The 23,839-nt window shown below is 34.1% G+C and overlaps 1 protein-coding gene across 3 annotated transcripts in view; it reads right to left on the bottom strand.

Moving 5' to 3' along the window:
• LOC113235496 overlaps positions 1-23,839 on the bottom strand; it is a 241,970-nt gene that overhangs the window by 172,957 nt on the left and 45,174 nt on the right. For all 3 annotated transcript variants that reach the window (XM_026471208.1, XM_026471204.1, XM_026471207.1), the window contains exon 2: positions 4,806-4,835. The gene's annotated coding sequence lies outside the window, so the exon portion shown is untranslated. The remainder of the gene's footprint in view (positions 1-4,805; positions 4,836-23,839) is intronic.

Below are 23,839 nucleotides of genomic sequence, written 5' to 3'. Positions count from 1 at the left end.
GCACACGTTGCATAATGAACTTTATTGCGATCAATTAAGTTTAATATTAACAAAACACTCAAGAAGCATTTTTTTAGCCACGTGTTTGTTCGCTACTAGCGTGGAAAATTCAAAATTTTTACCTAGTTCTCGAAAAGATAAAACTCGACCATATTCCATTGGGATTATATTTACTTTCTTTGTTGCGAGACAAAAAATCAATTCGATAAACAGAAAAATTCCAAAACAGTACAACAAGGCATTTTTCTAGGGTTTTAGAGAATGTGCGCGAAAGAGTGACACAGCCATATTGTACAAATCGAAAATGGCGGCCTGAGATCAAATATGGACAACTGTCCATATTGTGGTAATATTATTCTGTGGTTTTTACCCACTGATCTCTGAGTATAACCTATTTCAAAATTGAATAGATTAACCAAACATTGTTTAGCAAATTTTCAGTATTTTAATAGTCGTTGTTCTCCAGTAACATGCCGATAAAAGTATTGTAGTATATATTATATTTCTATCTGCATACGTTCAGCATTTAATTTGTATCAAACAGTGGTCGCTAGCGGAGTTCCAACACGATAAACCTCTTACGAGTATTTCTCCGAGGTTTTAGACATGAGCATGACGCGATTTAAGTTGGAAATGTTTCGATATGTTGTAATAGAACTACATTATATAAGCTAGACAGAAAATTAATTTCTTGAATTACGTTGTACTTATCTGTAACGGGTTTGTCGTGAGCTATTTGCGTTTTGTATTCTTTTTTAATATTTTTACTATGTTGTTGTTTTCGTGAAACGAAGAAACGCAATAGCAAAAAACATAATTTACGACACACTGACGATCACATCAAAACTATCAAAAGTAATACGAAAACAACACGCAAGGTGTTTGCGACAGGGTTAACTGAAAAGTCCGTGCAGTTTTGCTTAAAGTTAATTTTAAACAAAAAACAACTTTAAAAAAATATTATGCTATCTGTGGTCATTTAAAAATAATATTTTAGCGCGCATTTTGAGAATAAGCGGGAAAGTTTTGAGTTCAGAAAATTATTCAGAAATGATGAATATTGTAAACGTGTCGTTTTTCATTATGAAATGCCAAACCACACAATGTTTACAAAGAGAACTGTTGCACTTAGCTTGGAGTTAACACTCCCCATCCACCGTATTCGCCCGACATTTTCCCTTCAGATTTTCACTTGCAAAATTATTTGAATAGACACGATTTTGATAACGAAGAGACCATAGAGCTGTATTTAATAAGTAAAGATAGAATAGAAAATTCTAGAATTCCCAAAAGATGGTAAAAGATCGACATGTTAAGGTTGATGTTTAGGTTTTTATAAATGTTTTTCATTTATACTTTGATACCGCAAGTGGTTTTTGGCAAACTCAATGCATATACAATAAATTATGTCCTTTTGGATGACCAGCAATTTCGAGTTCTAACATTGTTGTTGCAATCACTAAAATTGTTGTCGTAATCATTGTTATCTTCAATAACAAATTTTTCAGTGTATCTGGGCGCGGTTCTAGCAAAAAAGACCTCCTCGACTCGAGGACAGGAAATAACGTTCTAAAACCCATTAAATTTTGCGAATATTATAACAAAGCGACAATGCCATTATTAACGCGACATACAAGTGTACTATTTGCTGATGATGTGTCAATCTTAATAGTAAATTAAGGCTTATCTGTGAAGCAGTTTGAAGAAGAGATCAATTTGAACCTAAACACATTACAGACTGGCTTCACAACATTGGTCTACCTGTTAACTTAATAAAAACTAAAACCAAGTAATACCACGCTCATCAAGCTAAGCCGCCAAGTATTAATATTTGTTACAAAACAGTAAATATCGAAACAGTACAAAATTTCAAATTTCTGGGACTATATATAGATTCGCATTTAAATTGGAAACATCAAATTGAAACAATAAACTATCAAGTCTATCATACGCCCTGTTGATGCTGGCAAGAAATGCCTCACGTGACACTTTAATGACAGCGCATTAAGGAACTGTGTATCCAATACTCAATTATGGAGTCATCCTTTGGGGTAACTGTGTGAACGTCAACTCTACATTTGTCCTTCAAAAGAGGCGTATTCGTATAATATATAATAAAGACTTTATGACGTCAGCCAGACCTTTGTTTAGACATAATAACATTTTAGCGTTGACAGGTATATATATTTTGAATTTGTGTTTGTTTGTGCGCGGTAATAAGGGTTATTTCACTCAAAAATTGACAGTACAAAACTATAATCTACGATCGCGGCTTAACTTACTGCAACCAGTAACTATCTCAGATATTTGCTTTAGAAGTGTTTACTCTACGGCCATTCGTGTTTATAATTACTTGCCAAATGACATAAAAATGTTAGATATTACGACTTTTGACAAAACTTTAAAGATGTGGCTAATTAAAAAATGTTTTTTACCGTTTAAATGATTTTTTTTATTATAAGCAATGTGAATACATTTTAATGAAATTAAATTAACGTAATAATGAATTAATATGCTTTATGTACAAGTTTATTTTTATTTCATAATTAATTTGCACTTTAGACATTACTTAAACTATACTGTAAACATTGTACGCCCGTAGTGGGTAGATTATGAGGACTGTAATTATGTTCATAAGATCTTAATGTTCACCACATTCACAGAATAAATGAATTCTATTCTATTCTATTCTAATGAGTAGATTAGAAAAGCAATTTTAAAATGAATCCTCCTCCAACCAGCGAACGTTTGATTTTGAACACGTGTCGTGCTAAGCTGAAATCCGTTATCAGAACGTCTCTCAAAGGATTTAATTTCCTGTCCGCGAAATGAAAATCGATTAGCTCGATTTCCGACAGCCGGGAGCGGGGACCGGGGTCGATAGTTTCCGCTGGGCCGGACCGAATTCCACGCCTGGAAGACATGCCTGAATCTAACCGGGTACCTGTATAAGGTACCCGGATATTATAGTGCATGATTGTGCTTGCGTTGAATGTTAATTAAAAAAAGACAGATTTATCAATAAAAATTGAATATCAATTCAATAAAAATTTAATTAATACAGTGAATAGCGACATCTCTCGCCAGGACTGGTAGCTGTAAAGGTACTAACTGGGTGATAAATCTGTCATAGATTTCTCATAGATGGCGCTACGACTAAAAAGTCGTTGAAAAATCAAGTACAAAGACACGACGCAAGCACATAGAAAAATTAGTGAGGTCCGTTGGTTCGTTCCGTGGCTTAGTTGGTATAGCGTCTGTCACGGTATGCAAGAAGACGTCGGTTCGAATCCGACCGGATCGAAGGAATTTTTTCTGAGTGTCCTTTACATATTTTTTTTAAAGGTAAATGGACTGGCTGTTTACCACTATCTAGCCCTGAAGCAAAGATAGCGTTGATGGCGGTACGAGCTCGCCCAGAAGAGGCCTAATTAATCAGACCCTGAATATATTCTGTTTATATGTGCTCGGAAATATAGTCTCTGGCAGAGAATTCAATTGCTGGGTTGTGAGTGTAATAAAAGATGTCGAAAAGGGCTCATTGAAAACCAGCGCCACAGTGAATTATGGCTGTGGATTATGCTGAATGAAGTCCTTTTGCGTACGCCACAACCGCATAAATGACAGTACAATTGTTATTTGTGTTGTAGTGGTTACATTTTGTTTTTTTTTGCTTTTTGTCTATTTTGTCTTATTTTATGTTGTTTTTTTTATTTTGTTTGTCTAAATGGTGTCCAGTACGCCTGAATGGAATATCGACCACCATTTTCAAATGAAACGGTGTCTGACTGAAGTTTGATTTGAAGTGAATATAGTAATAACAATTCGCTAGAAAACTACATCATTTACGTGGTCTCAAACTTAGCATTTCCCTGTTCTAGCGAGCAACAAAATTCACACTAAGGCACCACACAAAACACTCAGACCAAAATCAATTAGGAAAAGTTTGTTTTTCAAATTGGTCGTACCGGATATTGAAATCGGTACCCCTTTATTTAATGTCAGTACCCCTTTATTTAATGTCAGTAGTGATGTCATGATAGCGTCTTATATTTTCTAAAGAAAGCAAGTTTTTATTGAAAATACCACTGAGATTCAAACATGAACTCTGAAATTACAAAACTAGTGCCTTTTTAAATTGGATTGCAAGTTAGTGTTTGTGTAGAATACAAATGTATCCTAAAGTACCATGAAGTAACTGGACTGTTCCACCTTATCTCTGCATTGCTATAAAGTTTGCAACCTTACGGTCTTACTTTTATTCTATTTACTTCTATTCTATAGTTCTATTTTATTTCAAAACTTAGTTGAGATAGAGATGGAAGCAGAAAGCAATAAAAACAAAACATTGTCCTCATTAATTAATAATCTTAGTACAAAATACTAAAGAACCGACCTCAAAATTTTGAGAAATTACGTCTATTTGCCATTTTTTATTGAAATCGGTTACAGAAAGTGCACGAAACCGGATTCATCCACTAGTTTGCCACCCTTAGAGGGGAATATTTTCTTCCAATTTAAATGGGAGCAATACTGAGGTACCCTCTTTCCAACAACAAAATCATCGAAATCGGTCTACAAATACGTAACGTACATACAAAAAATACTCGGAGAATTTTTGAAGTCGGTTAAATGCAGGTGACAGGGCCGTATTACTAGACCACTCACATTTTGTCTGAACGCAAAATAATGAAAGATTGTTTGTTTACGAACAATTTTGTTGCTCACTTATTGTAATGTTACAGAAAAATGCAATTCAAACAATAAACCATAGTAATGAAAAGAACACGCAATTATTTACTCACCAAACAGCAAGCGGCGATGTCTTTGCCCTTCTGAAACAAATATAAATACAAACTTTTAATTAAAATCGTTTATTTCAAACTTTATTGTTTTGCCTAAGATTGTTATGAAACTGACTTTGAGAATAAATTTATACACATAGGCGTTTACTCCTGACACTTTCTGTTTTTAATAAAAACGAAAATAAAATAAAAAACCCTAATACGAAACAATATATCCAAAAGGTCAATAATGTCACTATTTGTAAGCTAGGAAAACAGTATAACTAATTGTGAGAGCGTTCGTTCGGGGAAATACCGCCACCTTTCCTATTTCTGCCGCCAAGCAGTAATGTGTGATACTGCGTTCCGGTTTTGACGGGTGCTGGTGAAATTGCAGGAACATGGGACTTGTCAAATTATGTCTCAGGATGATAGGCGCAGTGGCTCAGATCTTTGCGATTTAAAGCTCTCGGTGGTCTAACTTTCTAGTTTTCCTTGTAAAATTTTGTTATATGGAAAACTAGAAAGTTTCAAGCTTTTCCGTATAACAAATAAAATTAGAGTTATGATTTTTTTTCTTAAAATAATTACTTTGAACCGCTCTTCTGTAATATTTTCCAAATGCACGTTAGACTTGTTACCTTTCCAGCGTTGATTTGGGTTTGTTTTACAAAGTGTTTAGCGAAGTCGAGAAAATTCATTATTCCGCGAGTGTCACTGTACTTGTAAACATTTGTTTCAGTTGGCGAAGGGAAAGGAAAATATCGCCTCAGAGCATTATGTCAACTATTCCGTGACACCAATTTTGTTGTAACTGCTCCAATAAATGTCTACCACATAATTATCTTGTCAAACAGAAATAGATTCAGCAAAGGTATGGTCGAACAAATTAGGTTCTCGTAAAAATAGAAACTGGTCTAGATTTTTTTATACAATATCAAGTGACGGAACGAATAAGTCGTGCACCTGATGGTAAGCTACACGCCTATCCATAACAGTTGCAGTGTCACTTAGAGCTTTTAATAGCAAATGTCTCGTCACCTCGAGATATGAGTCGGCGCGTCCTATGTGCCTGTAATTTATATTTATTTATTAAATTTCACGATTATACCTGTACCCTTAGAATAATAACGCATATAATGATAGTTTCATATCAAACGAACTGTCATAAGTGAGGCAAAAATCAAATTCATGTAGGCTAGTTTTAGTAGTAGGTTAATTTTCGGTTTTAGTGAATATTTATATAAAAGTACAAGTTGAAACGCGTTACTTCCTTGCGGAATGTGATGTTAGTATCTATTTTATGTTTGTCTGACGCATTTTTACACTCATTTACCGCATAATTCGTCTTTTTTAGTTAAAATTCTTGAGCTGTTCGCGGTGCAAGTTGACCTTGAGCACTGACGGCCCGCCCGCTCGTGTAGGCCCATTGGGTGCGCTTCAATTTGCCTCACTTAGCGTGTGCGGACTAGGTTTCTATGCGTTATTATTCTAAGCCTGTACCATAATATAATATAAGATTGTAAATTAATAAATAAATCTATCTGGTTAGGATCCATAATTATTTCCTCTTTCCAAAGAAAAAAATAAAATAAAACATATTAACATAGTCATTTGTCTAGTAATTATTATTCAATGGATGTCAATGAATAGATAAATATGCCTTCAATGTATTTGCATGTGTAATGGTTGGCCGGAAACAGTGAAACTACACTTTGTTACTGTCAAGCTCTGTACAACCTGTGTTACAACAATTAATGAGTTGTGAACAGAGATCGGAACAGACAGTATATTCACCTTAACTTCAAGGAAGCAATATATATATAGAGTGGATCAAACCTATTTTAGATTTGTAAATAAATAGGTAATATATAAATAGTTGACACCCTTGGTGTAATAAGGGCAAATTAGCAAAATTACAACTTTTCCGGAGAGGCTTAAAGATTTTAAGGATGCATGCGATTTTGTTATAGTAGTTGTTCAGAAGATAAGTTTTCTCATCTTCGTGTTATTGTATTTTTTCAGTATTTATTTATTTGCGACCACGCAATAAAATTACATTACATTTACCCTGTAAGGGCGTAGCTAAGACTTAAAAATAAAGTTTTTAAACAAAAAGAATTAACAAAAGTAATAACTTGTTTTAAGTAATAAAATATCTTAAAGTAACACAGTATCAATAACATGATGAATCTATATACTAATTATTATAATTGTAAAGCTTAATATAGGGAGAATAGAGTTCTTTGCCTTTAATAAAATTTTGTATTGCGTAATAAGACTTTTGTATGAGGAGGTTCTTTAATTTGTTATAAAATTTTTTTTCGTTTTTCTGAAGTAATATATTGCTTGGTACCATGTTATACATTTTTACTACTCTGTAATATTTTTATTTATTTTTATTATTTTTAAAAATTGTACGTTTAGGCGATGGAGGTACCAGCTGTACTAATTAACAAACAAACCTTATTATTTATAAACTTTAATATCTTTACGGATATTAAAATTGTAATATGGAAGAGCGGGGTTTCTAACACGTAACAAGTAACCTTTACTTACCACTAACCCCAACACCGGGTACCGTAATTATGTTGTCCAGTTAATTCCTTTTTTTTAATTATTGAGGAATTTCAGTGCGACGTATTATTCACTCCATATATATTACTTGAAGATCAGGTAAATAAAATATGCTCTACTTATTCCAATCTGTTCATAAATTATGTTACATAATAAATCGTTAAGCCTGACCTTCATAACACGGATCTACATAATTTCTGTTGTTGTATGCAATGTCTTTTCGACAGTTAAAAAAAAATGTATTATAACATAACATTTAACTACACTTAGGCACATATTTCATAGATGAACGCCAAAAAAAGTTTAAACTATGGTAACAATGTTCATATGTGCCACTGGTCACATAATTATACTACAAAATTTAATGATTCGCTCTGGGCCTTTTGGAGGGAAAAGTGTCGTTTTTATTTTGACTTTCAATTATTTTGTGAAATTTAGTTTAAAGTGGAATAGGATAGTGCTATTGTGCCTTAATCGAAGATTAAAACGCGAAATTATACGAATCTCGAACTAAAATACCCTTATCGGCCCGTTCTAAGGAATCCTGAGTCAATCCAAACACGCCGCCTCAAATTGCCTATCCTCTTTGTGGTGGCCATATTTACAGAAATATAATTAAATGTTTATGTTTTCGGCTGAAGGACTTTGTTTCCATGGCCAGCAATAAATTAAAAAAAAAAACAAAATTTAATTTGAAAAACGAATGGTTCCGATCGTCTTTTGATTTCGATTAAAAGTTCTGGTATATGTGGCCAGCAATACATATAAACATTGTTATCACATAATACGATCTCTTTTTAGCGTTCCTCAAAATATGGCCATTAGTCAAGTATACTTTGTTTTTATTACTATTCCCTACTACTTACTTTTATAACTCTCTAGTTATAACTACGTAGTAAGTACGTAGTTACAAATAAGTTACAAAGTCGTTATACGTAAAAAGCTCCCGAAGTTTTTCTTCTCATCTTCCTATCACCCAACTACCTGATTTCTTTACAAAGAACATGTAAATCACAATTAGAGTAAAACAAAGTGACACTAATGGGACTGAGAATATAGGCGTTATTTACATGCAAACATAAAGCAGAAATATGCTTCCGGCGAAATGTAGGGTGATAAACATACATAATGCCAACATAATCATTGCATAAGCCAGAGGTACTCGGTCGTTGACTTTGAAGTGGTCAGAGGTGATCAAAGGTCGGAGAGAGTGGTACTCTTATACACAGTTCGAGAAACATTGATATGCGTGAGAAGTTGTTCCAAAAAATATTTCTTTGGAATGAATTGAAATGTTCTTTATTATAGATTAAAAATCGCAATGAAAACTCAAAACAGTAATATTGGAAAAAGCTATAAGGCAATAACGCCTCATACTGTAATTCGTAATAATAAAAAAGATGTATTTCATAAGTGCGCAGGGTGAGGGGCAGCTCCAATAAGACAATAAATTCGAAAATAATATTGTTTCCACTGCGTCCGTGTAACTATTTTAAGATTGCTAAATTTGACATAAGAACAATATTATTTTAATGTTAAAGTTTCACGAACTGAGTCACAAAGCTGTCAATAAAACATCATAGTTTTAACATTGTAATAAGCTTACTTTAAGCGCGTCATGGTACGAAAAGTCAATGTAAGATTAAAGTAATATTGTTTTAAGAGATTGCGGTAGGCCCCCAGAATCGAGGTCCAGACGGGAGTAACTCAATTTTTTTAAGCTAACGTTCTTTCGCGCGCGATTGCTACAACGGATAGAGTGTCCGTATAAAGGCTAATAGCGCAGGATAAACCGCGAGAAACTGGCGCGAGTTGGAGTGCGCTTTGAACGCAATAGCGCGGTCTTTTCCATTCCCGGTCGATTGATTTAGTAGCAGTACAGCTCCTTACGAAAGAGTTCGTCCAAGGAAGTACTGCCACCTTACCTATTTTTGCCGCCAAGCAGTAATGTCAGCATTACTGTGTTCCGGTTTTGAAAGGTAAGGGTGTCGATGGAACGCACATGGGACATGTCAACTTATATCTTAGGGTGACGAGCGCAGTGGCAGTGCCCCTCAGATCTTTGCGATTTAAAGCTTTGATGACACTGCAATTGTTATGGACAGGTGTTTAGCTTACCATCAGGCGCACGACTTGTTCGCCCCAACACTTGATATAATAAAAAAAATCATTCCAACGCCTTTATACGCGTACTCAATTGCGCACGATTGCTATATCTCGCGCTATAGAGCATCTGTGTAAAGCCTGGTAATGACATCATTGTAATTTTTAAGGTGCAGTACAAGGAATATCTTTTTAAAATCATACAATTCATTAATGGTGTCATCTGACATTTCACACAAAATTTTACAAATGTAATGTTACTAGATTTTATTATATACATCAGTTATGTCTTTCTGTTATATGGCTCGGTGTACACGTAACTTTAGAGCAAGCTCACTCCGTAATCTCGACTGTTAACATTTTAATAATAATGCCACGCCATACAGAAAGTTCATTCATTAATCTTGTATCAGAATGATGGCATTTTTATTTATAATTCGTATTCAAAACTCGTGTCACTAGGCTTGTATATATTTTTTTATTTTGCTTGCTGCGTAAATTGTCTATCCCGGTACTTAAGTGAGAAAAAGCGTTACGAAATCTCTTTTATGAAATTATATTTGAGGCTACCAGCACTAAAATCGTGTAACCCACGTTTTTTTCTACAAAATTAGTAAAAATTGTTGTTTTGTTATTTATTAATTAAATATTCACAAATTCTATCAGATAAATAATAAGTAAGACGCTAAAATCTTGAGGGTTTTATAAATTTGGCACATCTGACAAATGAAAATTAAGTAGTTCAAGCAGTCTCCGTGGTCGATCGGTTACCATGATACCTGGATTGCTACGCAGAGGTTGCAGGTTCAATTCCCGGGCCGGGAGAAATATTTATATGGCCTACATTTATATTTCTCGTGAGTGTGGTTGTCTATGTGCCTGTCCATGGTACTCGCAATACAGGGTTTTCCTAGTGCGGGCTATGAGTGTGTGCGTTTATAAAAACTTAAACGATCTTATATACATAGATAAATGGGTTAAGCATAAATTATTAAATAAGTACATTTATATTTAAAACCTGAGGGTAGGTTTGTAACTAGGCTATTAATACTAAAGGATATCGGAACTAGTATATTAAAGGATATAATTATTGAACAACGTGCACTTAGGTATTAATGTGGTGGTAGTGCTTGTCTGTCAAAGTGTGTGGTGATGTATGCAGCAAATACCAACCGCCTGCTGTGCATGAAATTACGGTAAGGTCAAGATAAAACTACCCTATTACACTTAATGGTGAGACCTCAAGGAACTTCCCTATGAATTATCTAATAGTGTAGCCTTACAACCTAACGGTGTGTAACCTAGCCATAAATATATAGACGGAGAAATATATATACAAGATATGAACGGGAAGTCTGTCACCAGGAGACCTAAGGCGACAAACGGAAGGTTGGAAGGAGGCAAGGAAGTACACGTCGTGCAATGTGAACTCACTGCTGGCGAAGCAGACTCACAAGACCGATCTACTGACGGCTAAGGGGCCTTGGTCAGTGTGAGGAATAGCGGGTAGTACTAGGAAGGATGATGAGTTGGATGAGTTGAAATCAGATGGTAGTGGATAACTGAGCATGTCGACTCATCCGAAGAACAGAGTCCTATGTGATAATACAACGAAACGAAAATAGGATAAATACATAATCTCCTTATTCAAAATAAGGCTTAGCTATAGGTGTTTTCATAATTTGATGTATTATTTCGTTTCGGAAGTATAAAATCGATCAATGGTCGCTGTGATGTCCACAGCTAAGAACAGCGAACGAAATTTATAATGTCCTGAGAATAAGCAGTCTTGCACATAGGTCTTTGTTCTACGGATGAGTCGATATTTACAATTCTTATTACTATTTATAGATTTTTTATTACCAATACATTATGATAGATTTTTCTTTGTGTGCTATGTGTGATGGTTGCTGATGAAGCTCTTTACGTTAATTATGTTACTATGTTGCACTTGTGTGTGATGATGAGGCCTTTTTTTGTGACAGTTCAGATGTATGTTCCGTTCTTGCGTTTTATTGCTAAATACATGATGTTCAAAGTTGAACAATTATTTAATATTTGGATGCTATTTCAGTGTATAATTTTTTAAATAATTGAATATCATTTCTTACTGTAAGGGATAGTAATAATAGAGAACCGTAGCGCAAAAGTGTTTGGGCATTTCATACGATAGTTTCTTTTATAGTCACTCTGTAAAAAACAAAATTGTCAATATAATAATAATTGATATTATTATTATATACTGGTCATGATTACTATACGTAAAATGAATTTGTTTAGTTTTAAATATCTCTTTCTTCTATATGCATGGTGTTAAACCACTTTTGGCTGATAGCCTTAATTTGAGTGATTTGTTCGGAAAAGTTTAGTTTCGTACGAAACCATTAATTTAGATACCTTGATTTTGTTGCAGATAGCAAACTTTACTAGTATCTTACCTTCGTAATTTATTGTGGATCTACCTTTGAAAAGCGTTATTGAAGCCTGTAAAAGTTTTGCAGGGCTCATTTTAATATTGCAAAGTAACAACATTCAGCTGAGTTAATTAAACTTGTTTCATTCAATGAAACTGAGAATGAGTTTCTAAAATTAATCAGTATTTGAATAAGTTAGGAAAAAGAAACTTCAGGGCAAGGAATTAAATTTCGTTCGACGCGGGGGCTTATTAGCATAATACAAGGCGAGATGAAAGGGGGGATTCACCGTCAAAGACGGTCACTTGAAGGAACTCAGACGAACCCTTTTAGATGTTTATCTGTCTCAATAGTGATGACGAGCCATGGATTCGGGATTACTTTTCTTTTATTTTTTTATGATACTATGTAATAGTATCCAAAGCTATTGCAGTGCTACGTAGAGTTTTAAGTTGCAAAGATGTGGTTGCATTGCTGGATATAAATTGACAAGTCCCATGTGGCTGTAAATTCACCAGCCCCGTTACCCATCAAAACGTAATACAATAATGCGCACATTACTGCTTGACGGTAGAAATAACTAAGGTTACTAAAACTATTATATAGGCTTGGATATATTTGTGCGCTGTGTTATAAAAAGATGATTCAATTGACAGTTTTGTTTCTTACTGAGTGATAATAAAACAAAAATGTCGTATGTGATGCCCAAATATCTTCGCGCTGCGGTTCTCTATTATCTATAAGAGTCTATATCTCAAATGGCTACGTTTGATTCCGCACAATAGTGAAAGTGTTGTATTAATTACTTTGAAACAAAATAAATTCACGATAGAAAAAATAAAAGACAATCTTACCTCGAAATTTTACAAGAAAACTGCTGTATTGAATAGGTACATACATACAGCAATGATTTTTTTATATCAACTGAACTAAATAGAGCACAATATACATTTTTGAAATGACTTGAATTTCGTTTGTAAAAAAAATAAATTCTGAAGTAAAGTCAGCGTCTCTGCCACTCGATCCAAGCAAAATGAACCGTATTACTACGGGAAAAATTAGAATTCGAGCTGAGATAGTACCGACTCTTAATGACCTTTTCTTTTCTTGCACTATTTTTAATACCGTGTCTTTGGTTTATCGCTTGGAGGTTTGACTGTCCAATTGCAGAATATTGGATGAGTCAAACAAAAGGTGTGGCCCAATGGGAGCTGTAGTTGTGGCTTTACAATTTTCATTTTGTTTGTACTAACCTTACTTTAAGTTTTTGCTGTTATTAACATACTATGGATAATTTAAGTCCGAAATAAAGAAATTTATTATATTATTATTTTCTTTCTGGCCTTTTCCACCTCCACTTTCCCCACCTTAAATGCTTTAATAGCTCGTCCACTGCATCTTTGTGATTGTCCACGTTTTAGTGCCATTCAATGCTACGCTCCAAATACACATCTTTTTCAGATGTTTCCTGGCTGTATTTGATTTGATGCTGAAAGCCTTTTAACTATTGCGATTATTTAGATGACTTCGTCGAGAAGTTATTGAGGTGAAATGAAAGAGAAAAGTTATTATCGCGTCGTATCAAAAACTCGAACAGAGATGGCTGAAATGGCTCCACCGACAAGAGCCCCGATCTTTAATAAGAAGACAATAAAAGCTTATTACAAAATGGCGACGTCATTTGCAGAATACTATGCTTAAGTATATATAAATTATATATAAATTAATATATATAATTATTATATATAAATTATATATCAAGTATATATAAATTAATGAATATGATTCAATAAAATAAATAAAATTTACAAGTTTTTAATGAATGTCACGATGTTCTATTATCATGTTATTCAATTATTTTTTGTGAAATTGCTCCACTAGTTTTTTTTTTTATAATATCTTGTGGCAAACAACCAGACGCTATGCCCAATAAGTAACGGAACGAACCAGCGAGCCTTACTAATTTGTCTATGTACTTTGTTTTTGGTTTTTAACGATTTTTTATGCCGTAGCGCCATCTGTTAGAAATTTATTTCTTCACTCAGACACAAAATAAATATAGTTATGTAGATTCACTTGCAATTAAGTAAAGAGATAAGTGAAATAAAAAGGTAAAAAAGGAATGTAACCAATGTTAAAAAAAAAAGCAAGTCATTCAATGTACTCATATAATATTATGAAGATGTTAAAATGTTATGTATATGAGAATACTAAAATGTGAAAGTATAGTGATTGTTAAAGTTTCAATAAGTTTACCAAGTGAGTGTGTAATAAGGTAGTTGTTTTGTTGAACCTAACAAGGCGATACATATGAGACTATGTATGTTTTAGAAAACAAGTTTCTATCTCTTCCTGTTTATTATGTAGCCACTATACTTACTTCAAGTAACGTAGTTAAATAATATGAAAGTGTTTGCTTATCGAACATAAAGCCTATTTTTTCAAAGTTTCAAAGTTTGAACGTGTGTGTGTACACGCTAAGAAATTCGACGTGTCTGCTACAGAAAAGATGAGTTTGGTCTTGTACACGACAAGAACTTTGTCGGATCTAACCACGATAACATGTGGTGTCTGTTATACACGAGAAAATGGTGAGTATGTACACGATACGAATGCTTTCGGATAGATGTGTGTAGGGTAAAATGTGTCAATGCATTGCGAGTCTTCCAGGTAGCTGTCGTTTGACTACCGACTGTGGGAAGCAATATGTTGTTATGTATGTTGACTACTAAGCAACACCCGCTAAGCGCCACTTCGTTAACTGACAATGCACCTCACCTCCACCCATACAATAGCGGCACAGCGCGTCGTGTCGGGGCTAGACAAGGTTTTTTTCTTATCCGGCACCGAGGCAGTGTACACAGTTGGTGTGTAAAAACGACTCGAATTCTTCCATAGACCCGCCGACTTTTCTTAGCGTGGACACGCGCCCTAAATACATAACTTTGTGTTTCCAGTTACCCATTAATTTCAAAGAAAATTGGCATAACGCTTTTGATTCCGTTTAATTAATTGAATTCAATGAGCGAATTTTATAGACGATAGGTGCCATATTGTCAAAGTCATTCGTTGAAACTTTAGATTTAGTTTCAAAAGGCGGAATTGAATGGAAGAGCACCGGCAATCCGACTTCCTCTAGCAAAATTTTAATGAGAAATTCGTATCTCATTGCTTTTGAAACAGTGGGAGAGGGCGGCGATCTCTCGCGCGTCAATTTATACTGTCGTACCAAAACTTTATACTGTTATGAAATTACCTCGTCTTATTTGTCTGCACCGGAGCAAAATTAAAAGATAATGTGTTGAAGTTTGACCGTTTTGGAGTTTGGCCGGTTGCAGATTGAAATTATTACCTGGCCGTTAGGACCGGCCGGCTGAGGACCACCGTTGTTAATGTTCAAACTTCAAAGATTTATTCCTGTGTCCAGATGCTGACAACAATCGCCGTAATAAATGACTTCCTTCCCTGAGAGCTCGGTCTAAAAATTTTACAACTCTTTCTTTTACGATTTTTGTTTGACAGTGGAAAATTTTTCCTTTTTATGCAGTTCGTTACAATTTTCTCCAACACTTCTCACGTTTATTGGTGAGTTATATTCTCTTCACTTTTATTTTTAACCGACTTCAAAAAAAGGAGGAGGTTGTCAATTCGACTGTATGTTTTTTTGTACTCTGCCATTTGCTGAACCGATTTTAATGATTCTTTTTTTGTTGGAAAGAGGGTCCCAAGTGGTTCCATTTAATTTAAAAAAAAATCATCCACCTCTAAAGGTGGCTGTTCACGCATAAAGATTCATTTTTATAAATAGCGCCAAAATTTTATTCTATGGAGCAATTATTTCAATGGTTGATTTTGCTATTCTCCAATTCAAGGCATTTTTTCACTCAATATACTTTGAGTCATGAGAACCGATTTTTATTATCTCCTATGTCAAGTTCCGTATAGTGGCGAACTAGGTGATATACTGAGATTATTTGTTACCACACTTCTGGTTTTTCTTTTAAATTTCAAAAACATATGGTCCAATATGTGTTTGGGGGTCGACTGTCGTTCTCCATCGGACATTCGTCCGAAACAATAAACGTCAAATAATTAATGCTCAGACAACCATACCAATTGCCTGGTCTCAAACTAGGGAATCCCTTGTACAATAAGTATTAGAGCAACGGAATGCAACTACGGGCCACTTCTCAGAATACCCAGACCAGATCCAATTTAGAAAAGTTCATTTCATAAATTGATCCTACCGGAAATCGAGCTCCTCCACATCCAGCGCCCACAACGTAAACCGTTAGGTCACTTACCTTGTGAAATATGTGCCGTACATTATCGTTGAAGCCTGGGTGCCTACTCCCGTTCTCCGTCCAATATCCGACGGAAACAATTCGACTCTTCCGAAGAACAGAGACTGATGTGATTATATGGCGCAAAGAGAATTAATACATAATTTCGTTATTCAAAGTAAGGCCTATGTAAAGGTGTTTTGAGAATTTATATATCTAATTTCGTTTCCGATATCGCACTGCTATTACAATAGTGTTGTAACTCAAAATATGTGAAATTTAATATTACATCATCACTGAACGTAAAATTTGATTCTCTACACTTCAAAAAAACCGTCGATAGAATATTGTAAGAAATAATCAAAAGTGTATGTGCGCTAGCTCTGGTCAAAATAATCCTCATTCAAGAATATTGAATTATTTTTTCCATTTTGTTTTTAAATATATTTTGAGAAACTGTTCAAGTGTCTACAATAAACTATATAAATTTTAATGATTTTTTGCGGGAAGTGAGTAATTCGTTTTTCATTGATTCTGAGAAAATCCACTTTTTGAGTTAATACTAGTGTATTAACTCAAAAACATATGTAACACATAATACAATAGTTTGTATTAGTGCTATATATAAAACCGAACAACGGTCGATCTGACATCCACAGCGAAGAAAAACGAACGAAATGTACTATGTCCTGAGAACAAGTAGTCTTGCACATAGATCTTTGTTCTACGGATGAATCGAATTACCGTCAGATAAATAATACTCGACCAAATAAAAAAAACAATGTCAAGTATGAAGCTTCATTCGCATTATGCGTCTTTTAATTTGACCGAGTGTTATTTATTTGTCAGTAATTCTCTTGGACGGATGTCGAATGGAGTACGGGAGTAATCCTCCAGGTTTGACATAGCAGCCTTAGCTGGTAATTATCTGTGGAGCTTTTACAATGCAGCCTTGTTTTTAATGCATAAAAACTCATTGTTATGATGTCATAAATCAGACATAATGAGGAAGCGTGTGGCTAGAGTTGGCATTAGATAAAGCGCGTGCGGCGACGTCGGCGTGACGAGCCCTCACGCTCGCATACCGCGCTTTTTGTTTGGCGTTGTTATTTTTGATACAGGTTCTTGAAGGTATATGAACTCGTCGATCTAATGGAGTGTGTCAAAATATACTTCCGCCTTTATTTAGTTCATATATTAATTATTGTTCTAGGAAATAAATCGACGATAATGATCTACTTAATTGAATGAGCATCTAGGTTTCTATATCATTTTAATCTAAAATCAAATGATATAATGTTACAGATACAAAAGATACAATTCATATTTGTAAATGTTTAAGTTTCGTCAATAACATCGATCAAAAGTAATTTTATTTTTATTTGATTTAAAGTACAAGTAGACGGAATAAATTATTATAGGTACGCGGGTAATTGTAATGTAAATAACTCTTATTTGTTTATTAAAGGACATCCAACAGCATTTATATCTGACTTAAAAATCTATTTTACATGATCAGTATGCCAATTATAGGATATCATACAAGTATTAAAAATAACATGATGTCACATCTACCGGTCACTTTCGGACTAGAGTTCACTACTTAATTTCTGTGACAATTTTTGTTATTTGAATATTCAAGTTTATTATCGTGTAATAATTAAATACTATTTCACGATACAATAGTAAGTCGAAAGTCCTCGGACTCTCGAACACATCATTCTCGAATGACGGATAGATGTGACGTCATATTATTTTTATGTTATTTTAACCGAATGTCCAAGTGTTTTTATGATTTAATTTACTACAGTTAATTGTATATAACTAGTATATTTATATCTGTTGACTATGTGTCATATCAAAATAAAATATATTAAAGAAGTAATTATTAAAAATCACATCACTTTTTTAAATAAGTATTTGACCTCAATCTCACCTACCGAACACACATACCGAAATAATGCCTATTCAATCTCGCCTTGAAAAAATTAAAAGTACCAATTACCCGGAATTCCCGTTGTTTATTTACGTTACTATAATTCCTGTAAGGTAGACAGAGACTGTGGACGTCTTCTTTCTATTGTTATATCTTTTGTTTATTTAGGTAATACACCTGTTGAATATCTTTAACTGTGTAAAGTTTGTCTAAACTTAATTAAGTGCTTATGGCCAGAACTCGTGATTTCGAATCACGATTCGATATTTTAAGATCTAATAACTTAAACTGCGCTACCATTTTTGGTATTCATTGTTTGTGTTATTTCTTAATTAATGTTTTGTATTTTGAAGTTATTGGTGTAATAAGATATTTTACCAAGTATGTTAAGTCGTGTAAAAATGAATTATGTGATTATTTGAAGTACTGTTTCTTAACACTAACCTTTTCGCTAAGGAAATTGAAATACAGAACAGTGGGTAAGAGTCCAGTGCTACAGCTTTGTGCTTTAAGTGATGGAAATCCCAGAGCCCTGGAGGCCACAGGCGACACTCTTCACTAACGAGCTTTTAGTTCCCCTTGTTGTAGTCTCCGATGGCCGGGAAGCTGGCAACTACTTTTGTCAAAGAATAAGTTGCGAACCTTTAGAGTAAGATGTCCTAAGCCCAAACGCTAATCTTCATAAATTCCGTTAACTCATTTTTTAAACGACTTCGAAAAACGGAGGGGGTTCTCAATTGAACTCTATTTCTGGCATTTGTGAACTGATTTTTATGATTCTTGTTTTGTTGGAAAGAGGGTACCTCACTTCCGTTTAACTTTGAAGAAAATATTCCAACTCTAAGTAAGGGATGAACCAGGTTTCGATCACTTTCCGATAACCGATTTCAACAAAACTTGGCAAATATGTAGAACTAAATAGTAAATTAATAGAAGTAAATAGTTCTACGAACTTTTGAGGTAAGTCTTTTTTATGAAAAAGTTACAATTATTATAATATCAAGTTATGGGACGAATAATTCGCCTGCATAGCGGTTGCAGTGCCACTCAGAGCTTTAAATTGCAATGATCTGAGGCGCGTCTTTATCATTCAAAACCGGAACGCAGTAATGCTCACATTACTGCTTGCCAATAGAAATAGGTAAAGTGGCAGTACTTCCTTAGACAAACTCTTTCACAAGGACCTCTACTGTTACTAAGTTTGTTTTATGTGATAACTGTATAAGTTACAAGGTTAAAAATTACAAAACTCACAATGTAATGAGTTTGTAATATAGTGTTACAAAATATACAAGATACATGCACTGCACTATCTAGATCAGGAAATAACAGAGACTATAAAATAGTCGTACATTTTCGTCGATAATTTCAATTACTATCATTTGATAGTAATTGAAATGTTTTCAATTACTATCATTTGATAGTAATTGAAATTATCGACATTTTCTCAAGGAACTGGCCGTAGGTAGCATATACTACCATATTCCTATTTATTACAAACTTTATTTACAAGTATTTGAAATAAAGCCAATGAATAAGAAACTGAAAAGATATTTATTACATTGAATTAGTATACAAACAATTGTAGACGTTAGATATTTTTTTTTAAATACCAAGTGAGGGTACGAACAAATCATCAAGTTAATCGAGAAGCAATACTCCTCCCACTAGGCCATCATCGCTGTAAATTAATTAATTTTTTGCTCGATCATTTATTGCACTCCATAATTACAATATCATCTTATGGTAGGTATATTATGGGCCCAGTATATATAGTAATATATAGTATGACAATACTAGAGGTGTGTATAAAACACCATGCATAAAAAAAATCGGGATTTACAGTTATCGCTTAAATTTGGCTATCTTTTCTATATCATTACATTCTATTTAATAACATATATTTGTGTTGTGTATTTTTATTGTTTAACAACAACAACAACATTTTCAATTTAATATGTTGTCAGTTATACGTTAAACTATTATTGAAATAATTGGATAGTTGAACTTAGTGGAATATACGGTTATGATAACTCTTTTTTTTTGTCGAAACTTATTAATTACCTCCTTACATATAAGTTACTCGGTATATACATAACGTTTTAATAATAAACAATAATGAGTGAATGAATGATAAGTTTATTACTCTCACAATGCTTACTTATAACTAAAATACAAAGTTTTGTGACTTTTATGTACATGATGACAGTTTGGTATTGGTACTAAAGTTATTATCTTTATATGTCTAGCACCAGGCTCCCTTTTTCAAATCTATCGAGCGTAAAGTAACTAGGGCACTTGTGTTATGAAAATTGGAAACGACGACTGTGTCACAAACACGCAGACCCGAGACAATTTACAAAAGTTGGTTTTCTACATTTGGCATTTGGCTGGATACTTACATTTATATTACAGAAGAGAACAAACTCTTGGTAGCTGAGAGTTCTCAGGAAAATATTAGTGCCAATCCAATGGGAGAACGGTAGCTGAAGAGTTCGCACTAACGCTGAAATAGAAGTGCTTGTCGCCCAGCCAAACATCATTGGCGAAACCAAAACGCGGAAACTTCGCTGGCTCGGCCATTTAGAAAGGACGGGAGAGGATCGGAACGCGAAGAGAGCCTATCAGGGTCGACCTACTGGATGAAGACCGATTGGTCGCCTCAGGTATCGCTGGAGCGACGCCGTGGAGGCGGACCTGCACAAATTACAAGACATCAATTGGCCAGAGATTGCAAAAAACCGAAGAAAGTGGCATCATCTCGTTTTGAAGGCCGGGACATATTTTGGGTCGCTGAGCCAGCGGAGTAAGTAAGTAAGTAGTTTTCTACATTGAGCGGGCTGGGGATCGAACTCGGGACCTTAGAGATGGCGACACTATGAAAACTGCCATGTAAATCGCTCGACCACAGAGGCCAACGTTTTGTATTGTTTCCTTTCAATATTGTAATAAGATTGTTTGCAGTTGAAGAAAACAATCAAATAACAATGTTTATCATATTAAATATTATGACGACTTCCGTGGTTTAGTGGTTCACACACCGGTTTTCACGTGTCGCCATCTATGAGACCCCGGGTTCGATTCCAGGGCGGGTCAATGTAGAAAAACTTATCGTCTATATTCTCTCGGGCTGGGTGTTTGTGGTAACGTCGTTGTTTCCGATTTTCATAACACAAGTGCTTTAGGTACTTACTTTGGGATCAAAGCAACGTATGTGTTCATGTCTAATACCGAACCTATTTCTGCTGCCAAGCAGTAATGTAAGCATTACTGCCTTCCAGGTTAGAAGGGTAAGAATGCCGTTGAAATCACAGGCACATGGGACTTGTCAACTTATGTCTCAGGGTAATGGGAGCAGTGGCATCGCCACTCAGATCTTTGCGATTTGAAGTTCTGAATAGTACTGTATCTGTTATGGGTAGGCGTGTAGCTTACCATCGGGCGCACGACTTGTTCGTCTCGCCACTTGATATTATAAAAAAAGACCCGTGCACAGTAAAATTACTAGGCAAGCTAATAAAAAACTACTCACAATTCCAAAATATTTAAATGTGTACGGTAAACGAACTTCAAAATATATAATCCCAAATCTCATAAATAATCTACCTACTGAAATTAAAAATAACATAACCGAAAAAAAACATTAAATATGTACTTAAAAAATATATACTAGAAAACTTATAATGTAATTAATTAGTTCTCGCAATTTGTAAAGGCGAAATGGGAATGGCCCGTGTAAAGTATAATATATGGTGACCGACCGGTTTCGCGTGTGGAATGCACGGCTCGATGCTTAATGACTGTACGAATTTTTATTGTGTTCGGATGTACTAAATAGTTTAATTTTTTCATGAAATACCCACATGTTGTACTATATGTCAATATGGTCTAATTAGATATATGTTAGAATTAAGTGTGTGAAATAAATATTAAGCGTAAGGATAGAATATGAGCTCACCAGTATTGAGTCAAACCAGCTATGGTTTTTACAATACTGTATGCTTTAGTAATGTCATTGATATGTGTGTTAAATAAATAAATAAAATAAAAAAAAGTGGGATGTATAAATGGGTTGATGATGATGGTGTTATATTTTTAATTATGATTTCATTTGTTTGGTAAGTGCGTACTCATACACGGTGCATTTGGAATTAATTGTAACTGGAAAATGCAAATGAAATGCAGCCGGAAAGTTTGAACCAATAATCGGGGCATCATTCGATTTACTATTTTGAATTTGCTATGTAGTTAGCATGCTAATTGCTTATTGTAGTAAATAGTGTAATTAGGTAAAATACAATTGCATTCGACTACTGTTATTGTTTTGTTAAAAATAAAGAGTATTTTTTGTTAATCTAAATTCATTTCAGGCTAAATATAAATTTTAAATGTTGCTAATGCTGCAGTGCAATCAATTAGTCGACCAAACAATTTGGACAGCGGTATTTATTTTATATGGTAATTTGTTTTTTCAATGCACCTGTCAGTTGCACCTATTTATAATCCGATCTCAAATTACACAAGTCCCAAAATTGTGACCAGGACACAATGGCAAAGAGAATATAAATATTGTAAATTCGATTTCATTTAATTGTATAATTTATATTTTTCTTCTTCTGTCAGATATCAATTCAGTTTATAAAATAAAAAAAACCTTTGACAACTATTTGGCAATATTAAAAAAATAAAACTTAAAAAAAATCAGTAATACTATAGACATTGAAAAAAAGGAATATGTTAAAGAATGTCTAATAAAAACATCGAGTTTTATACCGATTGTTTAAATATACGGATAGCACTTACGAAAGATATAAAAGGAGCTAAGAAATGCGTAGACGCATACTGCGTTCGTTGAACTCTATTATATGGACCATACATTCCGTAGCAATGTGGTCTAATACAGAATTTGTGTCAAAATGTTTTTTTGTTGTTACAAGTACATGTGTCACCTCACACGTTACTCTGATGGACACGGGATAATAATTTTATCTTGAAGGTTTTTTTTACTTTTGTTATGTAATCAAATACAATAATATTGACATAACATAATTTAAGTAGCGCTATCAAATATAGATAATGTTGTGAAACGTAATACATATTGCCAGATAGATCTTTTAATATTTACGTTTTGTTTTCGACGATAAAACCGTAATCGCTAATGATGATTGTTTTTCTGTACGAGCATTATAAAATATATTTTGCAAAACAAAACAAACAAGACGCATTCTCTTTTACTTTCACTGCAATTATTTTTTGTTTTTCTTAAAATATTAGGCAGAAACTTTTCATAGCAACTTGGCAAAAAGACAGCGTTAACTGTTGTAACAGTGCGTGAAATCCAGTGGTGGAATAAAACAGTGACAAAAGATTACGAAAGTGTCGTCTCGATCATTTGCATCACAGTGACCGATATTACGTACAGGTTTGACGAATAAGTATTTACTTCATTCACTGTAACGACGATAATTTTTTGCTTCATTTACGCAGACCAGCTGGCCAACCTCGTTTCAATTCATTCCTACATTCAGTCATCATTCATTCATTCAGTCAGGTAGTATGTTCAGTACTTCTGGATCAGTGTTGCTGTTCAAACTACCATATCAAGTAAGCAATCTGTCAAAAATTTGACATATAATTGTTGAAAACGGTGTTTAATCGACTACATTGTTAATACAATAGTTTGACAAAATAGTTGGTAGAAATAGTAGTTAAACACGGTTTCTACAAACCACCCTATCAAAA

The sequence above is a fragment of the Hyposmocoma kahamanoa genome, unplaced genomic scaffold, assembly GCF_003589595.1.
Source record: "Hyposmocoma kahamanoa isolate Upper Pololo Valley unplaced genomic scaffold, ASM358959v1 87, whole genome shotgun sequence".
Taxonomy (NCBI): Eukaryota; Metazoa; Arthropoda; class Insecta; order Lepidoptera; family Cosmopterigidae; genus Hyposmocoma; species Hyposmocoma kahamanoa.
The sequence above is the reverse complement of the archived record's forward strand: the minus strand, read 5'-3'. Positions and strand labels throughout refer to the sequence as shown.